At 39.1% G+C, this 8189-nt stretch overlaps 1 pseudogene; it reads left to right on the top strand.

Moving 5' to 3' along the window:
- Positions 1-6159: 6159 nt before the first annotated feature.
- On the top strand, positions 6160-6946 carry LOC101440229 (BRISC complex subunit Abraxas 2 pseudogene; annotated as a pseudogene).
- Positions 6947-8189: the final 1243 nt, after the last annotated feature.

The following is an 8189-nucleotide window of genomic DNA, read 5'->3' as shown; positions in this document are numbered from 1 at the left end:
CTATTATTATCTTTATATCAAATACATATGAACATACATAAACAATTAAATGTATAGTAAAATTTGTGAACTTACAAAGAAAACATGCATAACATCATACAGGGGCCTGATACATCAACCCTCTACCAACACCTTGCATTGTCATGAGACATTTGTTACAAATAATGAAAGAATATTGTCAAAATCTTACTACTAATCATAGTTCTTATCTTGCATTTGGAGTGTTTTTCCCCCAAACCAACCTATTATTATTTTTTAAATATATTTTTTATGACAGAAGTTGTAAACTTATAAAACAAAACAATCATGTGCAGAAATCCCAAACAACACCCCTCCATCAACACCACACAATGTGGTGTGTCATTTGCTACATATAAAATAGTATCATTTGATTGTTCCTATGTCCACAGTGTACATTTGGCTCACATTTTCCATACTGCCTCAGTATCAACACAGTACATCTCTTACATAGATGCAAGAATATTATATTATTACTAAGAACCACAGTCAATAGGTAACTCCAGTTGTAATTTTCCAATGCTTCTCCACATTCCCAAAACCGTGCAGTAGTGATATACACTTCCTCTAGCTAATAAAGAACACTCTTGCATCTATACCATCCATCACAATTCTCATCCACTTCTTGATTTATTGTGCTATCCAGTTCCTAGATTATTCTTTAGCTTTCTGTCAATTGGCATTTACATAACTAGACTACCATTTTCAGTCACATTCCCATTTATAAACTAACTGTTACTCACTGTGTGTTACCTCCACTCTATATATTTCCGCACTTTTACAGTAAAGGTAATTAAAACTTCTACCTACATTAAACTTCAGTAATCCACTCAGTCCTCCTCTTATCTCCTTTAAGAATCCACCACCTACCATCAGGTCTTGAAGATATTTTCCAATAATATGTTCTAGAAGTTTTATGGTTTTTGCTTTCAGCTGTGGATATCCAATTCTTCCAGTACCCATTCATTGAATGGAATTTTCTGCCCAAGCTGTGTGGCTTTGACTGGCTAGTCAAAGATCATGTGACCATACCTGGCAGGGTCTGTTTCTGAACCATAAATTTGGTTCCATTGGTCTATTATATCTGTCTTTAGGCCAGTACCATGCTGTTTTTACCACTATAGGTAGGTATTATGATTTAAAGTCTGAAGATTAGGCTCCATTTTTCTTTTTTATGATGCTTTTGGCTATTCAGGACTCCTTATAATTCCAAATAAATTTAATGATCATGTATTCAATTTTTTCTTTAATGCTGATGGAATTTTTATCGGGATTGAATTAAATCTGTATATCAGTTTGGGTAGAATTGACATCTTAATGATATTTAGTCATCCAATCCATGAGCATGGAATATCCTTCCAGGTTTTTAGGGCTTTTTAAAATTTGTTTTAACATTGAGTTGCAGTTTTCTGAATACAAGTGCTTTTCATCATTGTTTAAGTTTATTCCTGACTATTTTTTATCTGTCATATTTTATTTTCACCACTCTTTTGACACTTTTAGTTACTTTCATTGATATAATCTTCATTTCTAGGCTCTCTTCCAGGTCCCTCATTCCTGTCATTTCTCTTCAGAGTCTAGCACACCCTTTAGTATTTCCTGAAAATCTGGTCTCCTGCTTAGAAATTCTCTCAGTTTCTGTTTATCTATGAATATTCTAATTTCACCCCATTTTTGAAAGATAGTCTTGATGGATATAAGACTCTTGACTGGAAGTGTTTCACTTGTAGTATCTTAAATATATCAGACCACTGTCTTCTTGCCTCCATGCTTTCTGGTGAGAAATCAGCACTTAATCTTATTGGATAGCCTTTATATATTATGCATGGCTTTTATCGTGCTGTTCTCAGAATTCTGTCTTTGTCTTTGGCCTTTGGCATTCTGATGAGTAGGTGTCTTGGAGTTGGTCTATTTGGAATTTTTTAGATGGGAGTACATTGTGCTTCTTGGACAGGTCTATCTATGTCCTTCAATAGGGTTGGGAAGTTTTCTATCATTATTTCTTCAAATATTCCTTCTGTCCCTTCTCCTTTCTCTTTTCCTTTGGACACCTATGACACATATGTTTGCATGCCTTTTGCTGTAATTTATTTCCCTGATATCTTGTTCATTTTTTTCCATTCTTTTTTTCTTCTGTTCTTTTGTATGTTCACTTTCAAAGTCCATTTCTTAAAGCTCACCAATTCTTTCTTCTGCCTTCTCAAATCTGCTATTATAAGAGTCCAATATTTTTTTACTTTCATTGATTGAACCTTTAATACCCATAAGATCTGCTATTTTTCCATGTAAGCTTTCAAATTCTTCTTTGCTCATCCAGTATCTTCTTAATATCCTTAATCTCTTCAGTCCTCTCACTGAATTGATTAAGAAGATTTGTTTGAACATCTATAATTAGTTGTCTCAACTCCTTTCTGTCATCTATAGGCTTACCTTGATTTTTAACTGGGACATAGCCTCCTATTTCTTGGTTTGGATTATAATTTTTTGGTTGGTGTCTTTGCATCTGGCTTACTAGAGTATTTATTCTGGGTACAGTTTTTCTCTTTAGTTTAGGGCTTCCTATCCTTTATCCTTTGCTGGTTGTGCAGTAGGAGCAAAGAATGTAGTTGGTGGTGTACGCTGTGGAGGCTCAAACTGCCCTCATTGCACCAGGGACCAATGAAGCTTCTTCCAACTTTCTTCTTTGCCAGGGGTAGGGACAGAGTTACAGCTATGTGGAGTAATTCAAGTGCAAACTTAGACTCTAGTTGCACAGAGAGACTGATGAAGCTTCACATCCCTTTCTCTCCTGCCCTGGGTGGGGATGGAGCTGCAGGTATGAGCAGGATTCTATGCAGTGCAGGTCCAAGATGACCGCTGTTGCCCTTGTAGACTTCCGGTGTTTGGTCTATGCCAACCAAAGTTACCTGCAGTTACCTGTATAAGTTGGTAGAGGGCTCCTCAGACTACTCCTGCCAGAGGCAGGGCTGAAGCCTAGATGGGCTGCAGGCTGATCTGCATGAAGTAAACTGGTTCCTGCTGACACTGAGAGTTTCAGTCAGCCCAGCTTCCCCTCTGGCTGGGGGTGGAGTCAGAATGGCGACTTCTGGCCTTTTTCTGCATTGGACTGCTTCACATCTCAGCTGTTCCCAGGGTTATCTCTTAGCCAGCCAAGTCCACCAATCAGTAACTGAAATCAGAAGCTAACTGTCACCTCCTCCCCTGTTTTTGGGAAATGGAGCTTCCAATTACAGTCACAGAATATCTCCTGGGGTGGCTCACGCAGCCAGAGTAGGAAAATCACTGGCCTCCGTGGCTTGGCCACTAATTTCCTGGAGAGGCAGGTACAGGTCCCTGCAGGTTCCTCCCTGCTGGAGGTGGCACTGGGGCCTAGGCTAGAGCTGCAATCTGATCTGGATGGGAAGAAACTGGTCCCCACCAGCACTTGGATTCTCAGTCTGTCAAGCTTCCCCTCATGCCAGGTGTGGAGTTAAGATGGCGGCTCCTGCCTCTTTCTGACTTGGACAGGCTCCAACTTTAGCTGTTCTCAGAATTATACTGTAGCCCACTGATTTTACTCACCAGTACCTGAAATTGGTGCCCACCTGTCTCTTCCTCCGTCATTTTGGGGAAGTGGAACTTTCAATTCAAGCCACAGAACAGCTCCCAAGGCCCCTTGTGCCTCCAGTGGAGGATGGGCTATGGCCTCCGCTGCATGGAGCACTCTACTTACTAGCCTTTTTTGTAGATGGGCTGTCTCCTCTTTCCACTCCTTCAAGAATGTTACAGGATGCTTTTCTTGTCTCCTGGAACCCCCAAACAGGCACTTCAGCTATCTCCAGAGAGCTATGGGTGTTTGCTAACTGCCCTGTAGCAGGAGCTTACTCTCAGAGCTCCTTACTCTGCTGCCATCTTGCTGGTTCTACCAGGTTTGATAGTATTCTCATATCTCGTTCAAAAATGATGCAGTTATTTATCAATTTTGAATGATTAAATTAGTTTTCTGTAGCTGCTTTAACGAATTTTAAAATCCTGGATAACTCAGAATAAGAGAATTCAATTCTCTCACAATTTGGAAGCCAGACAATTGAAATTATATCACAAGGCTTAAATCAAGGCGTCTGTAAGTCCACAATTCTGGTGGTTTCCAGGAGAGTTCATTTCTCTCACCTCTACCAGTCCAGGAGGGCTGCCAGAATTCTTTGTTTTGAGACTATGTTACCCCAGTTTTCCAGCCCAGCGTCTTCAAATGTCTCTCTGCTCTGCCCTCACTTGCCTTCTCCTCTGTTTGTCTGTCAAATTATCCTGCTTCCCTCTTCTTGGGATACATGTGACTGCATTTATGGCCAACCTGGAAACCCAGGATAATCTCTCCATCTCAAATTAAATAAAGTATATAGTTTATCTCATATAAGGGAGCATGCTCGGGTACCAGGTTTAAGACCATATATCTTAGGGGTATTTTCAATCTATACAGTAATCTGTTCAAACCCAATGATATTCATTTTCCACACATGTAAAATAAATTCTTCTCATCCCAACATGTTCAAATGTCTACACAAATTACAGTCTCAAGTCAATTCCCAAACCTCATCTAAATAGCATCTGCTCACTGTCCCTAGGTGTCATCTACCTTGCCTAAATCAGGTATATATGACTTTCTGACTAGGACCCATTCTGATCCGAAATCCATTTCTCTTTATGGACCAGGAACTAAGAACAAGTTTACTGATTCCAAATACAATGTTGGTGCAGGCATCACATAAAAGTTTAGGCATCCTCTTTCCAAAAGGGCGGTATAATAAGGAAGAAAATAACCACTTCTGTCAAACAATTTTGAAATCCTGAAGTTTCTTTAGGTCTCACTACCTAGAGGTTAACTATTGCCTACGGATTGTCCTTGGGACCATGCCTCTGCCCTCTAGACCTCTGGCTCTGGCCTCTGCACCCAGATCTCTGGTCTCTGAGCTCATGTCTGTGATATCTCTGCCAGCAGAGCTGGCCTCTCTCTTCATTTGGGATAGATTGAATTATATTCATATTCTTCATCTTCATCAGTATTCCTGTGTGTGTGGGCCAATGTTAGATATGAACTCTTGAATGTTTTATTTCAGTTAAGGTTTGTCTCACTTGAATAAAACAGCACCTTCAATGAGATTACTGGATCCCCTTATAAGCATAAGAAATTCAGGCATAGATATAGAAGCCACAGAGAGGAGCCAGAAGATGGAAGTCAGCAGAACTGAGAAGAGAAGGAAGTGGACATTGCCCTCAGTTCAAGGCAGGGATAAGAGCCAAGGAACTTCAAGGATCTCTGGTAGCCAGCACTGGAATGTTATAGACTTTGGAGAGAAATTAATGTCTTGCTGAAGCCTCTATAGTGGAAATCTCCTAACCTCCAAAGTAAGCATGTAAATTCCCTTTGTTCAAGCCATACCATTCTGTAGTATTTTTGTCATAGCAGCCTGGCAAATGAAGTCATTGCCTTTCTTCTCTTCAATGGTTTTTTGAATCTACATAGTTTTACCAGCATGCAGAATTTTGGAATTCCAACAGCCTTCTTGAATTTGGTCGTCTATTTTTCTCTTTCAGCTCAGTAGGCAGCATTTTGAATAATATAAAATTCTCAAAATTCTGGTTTAGGAGAGTACAAACCAGTAATGTGGGTAGGGATTATGGGTAAGGAGTTTGAAATTTCTTAAATCCTAAGGACCTTTAAGAGTCCTTTCACCTAAATTTGAAAAGTTTCCTTATAGCTGGATTCTATTAGAGAGCCATAGTGCTGTATAAGACACTAACACATTAGGGTTAAATAAATGGAAACTTTGGAATATTTCCAATTCCTCACAATATCCTCAAAAATATTTCTACATGTTTTCTTACAAAAATGTGCATAACCTGAAAACAATTTCATACTCTGAAATAACTTTTGACTTAATGTTATCTGATCATTCAACAGCAGTTTTTAAGTGACATGTCTCTGCTTGTCTCAGAGAGACTTTGCCACAAAGGACAATAAAATTCAGAATTAGGAATATGTGTGTTCCTGACATAGTTACATGGAAGCATCCAGAAAGTATATAAGATAAGACAACCTAGGATCGATTTAATCTAAAGTGTGAGGAAAAAGATAGGTTGAGGGGTCAACTGGAAATTTCCATCATGGCAACTTCCATTTTGGGGTATACCTTCAGCACTCTGTTTCCACAGCGCCAACAGCAAAGCTGATTCCAAAGGTTTTTGCTGGGAGAGTTAAACAAGAGGAAACATTTAGCACTCTTGACTCACAAATCAGCAACACAGAATTTCTGCAAGTAATTGGAATCCATACCCATTAGCCTTCTTCAAAACATTTTAGTTTTTATGACTGTGCAAGCAAAGTTAATGAACAGAGTTTGGACAGGATTCCTAAATATCAGAGAAAGAAAGTTATTGGGTGGTACAGATTTTGATGCAACCTGCAGCAGCAGATGTCATATAGACAGCAGGACATCCATAAGCAGCTCACCCAGATCCTTGGCACACCTGACCTTGTCCTCCTCCTATTCAGGTTCATCTCCACTGCCAACAATTCCGCTCAGGCTTTAGAAAATGTTATCTTCAGAAAAAAATGAAAGTATAATCAAAGGATATCACTCACTATTGCCAATCTAGGCAATCTGAGCCAGGAGGAGTACAGTGTCTTCAGTGCCAAATACTTCTCAGAGTATTGCCGAAGTTATTAAAGAACATGGTACTGACTTTTTTTGACAATGATACAGGAATGAAAGACATCAGGGTGATTAATCAGGTTTATGATACACTTCAGGAGAAAATGCAGGCAGTGTGTGCAGATGTAGAAAAGAGTGAGCAAGTTGTTAAATCTCGTCAGGCAGAAGCGAATAAATTGCAAAGAAATCACTCAAAGGAAAAAATGAAAAGGAATAGCAAAGAAGAATGCAGTAGATAAAGTTAAGCAGGCAGATGCCTTCTGAAATTTTGGAACCAGTGTTCAGTCCTCAAATGCTCTAATCTGGGTTCGCAGTGGAAGTCAGAGGTACACTTGGAGATGCAGATGCATCTGATCATCCTCCCTCTTATTCAGATTTTAACCCAAACAATCAAGAAATTACTTTAAGCCATTCTAGCATGGAAAGTAGTGTCTTTATGCCTTGACCTCAAGCCCTGGGCTCGTCCAATTATGCTTCCACCAGTGCCGGGCTGAAGTATAATGGAGGTGGAGAAGACCTTCCTCCTTCCTAAAGAGCAACTGGTGTTGCTGTTGATGAATGAGTTGACAGCGAGTATGAACATCTGATTGACCCTCCAGAGCCCTCTAATAGTGAATACTCACAGTCGAGGGATTCCTGACCCACGACACATCGCAATGGACATTCCCGGAACACACAGAGCTCCCAGATTTAACTGAACGAAAGAAACACCACTTAGCACTGTTTTTCCAAATTGCTAATTGACATGGTTATTTAAAACTTAATGTGAGGAAACCTGCTTTTTCATATACCATGATTCCCAAGAGGAGAGTCCTTGTGCAAAGAACTTGTAGGAGACTTGCCTGCGCTGCCCTCCCTTCTGACGCAGTGTGAAAGCTTCATGACAGAATCATTAAGATAATCAAATTGTACTAATTCTTGTGCTATCCATGATGTACTGGTAAATTTAGGCAAACTGGAATTCATCAAAATAATTTATGTTCTTTAAAATTAATTTGAAATTAGAGACTATACACAATTAGTCTATAAATCTTGTATAAATCAAAAACTTGCCTCTTGCACTATCATGCTTTGAAATTTGCTTTTTCAAAGGGAAGTGAGTTTAGCAACAGCCTTCAAAGAAACTTCTTCTTATGATGAGCCAAATTCATCTTTGCCAGAAAAGAAATTTGATAATTGCCAGAAGCCTCATTGAAAGATATTAAATACACCTACTCTTGTCTGCTTGACTTTGTGAGATTGAAAGAGAGGGCTTTGTTTCAACTTGTTTCTATTAGCCTGATATGTATTGTCATTTAAATGGTTGCCTTTTTTAAAAAAATGTAGGAATACTAATTACCAGTAAGTAATCATCCAAATAAGTATGACATAAATTATTTTTTCTTTTCATGGTCTACAGTGACTACTGTTTGAGAGAATTAAAATGTGAGTCCCCCAAAAAGTAGTTTTATTTTATAAGAGAGCATTTACTCACTGAGCTCC

This window comes from Dasypus novemcinctus, chromosome 17 (genome assembly GCF_030445035.2).
Source record: "Dasypus novemcinctus isolate mDasNov1 chromosome 17, mDasNov1.1.hap2, whole genome shotgun sequence".
NCBI classification, from domain to species: Eukaryota; Metazoa; Chordata; class Mammalia; order Cingulata; family Dasypodidae; genus Dasypus; species Dasypus novemcinctus.
The sequence above is the reverse complement of the archived record's forward strand: the minus strand, read 5'-3'. Positions and strand labels throughout refer to the sequence as shown.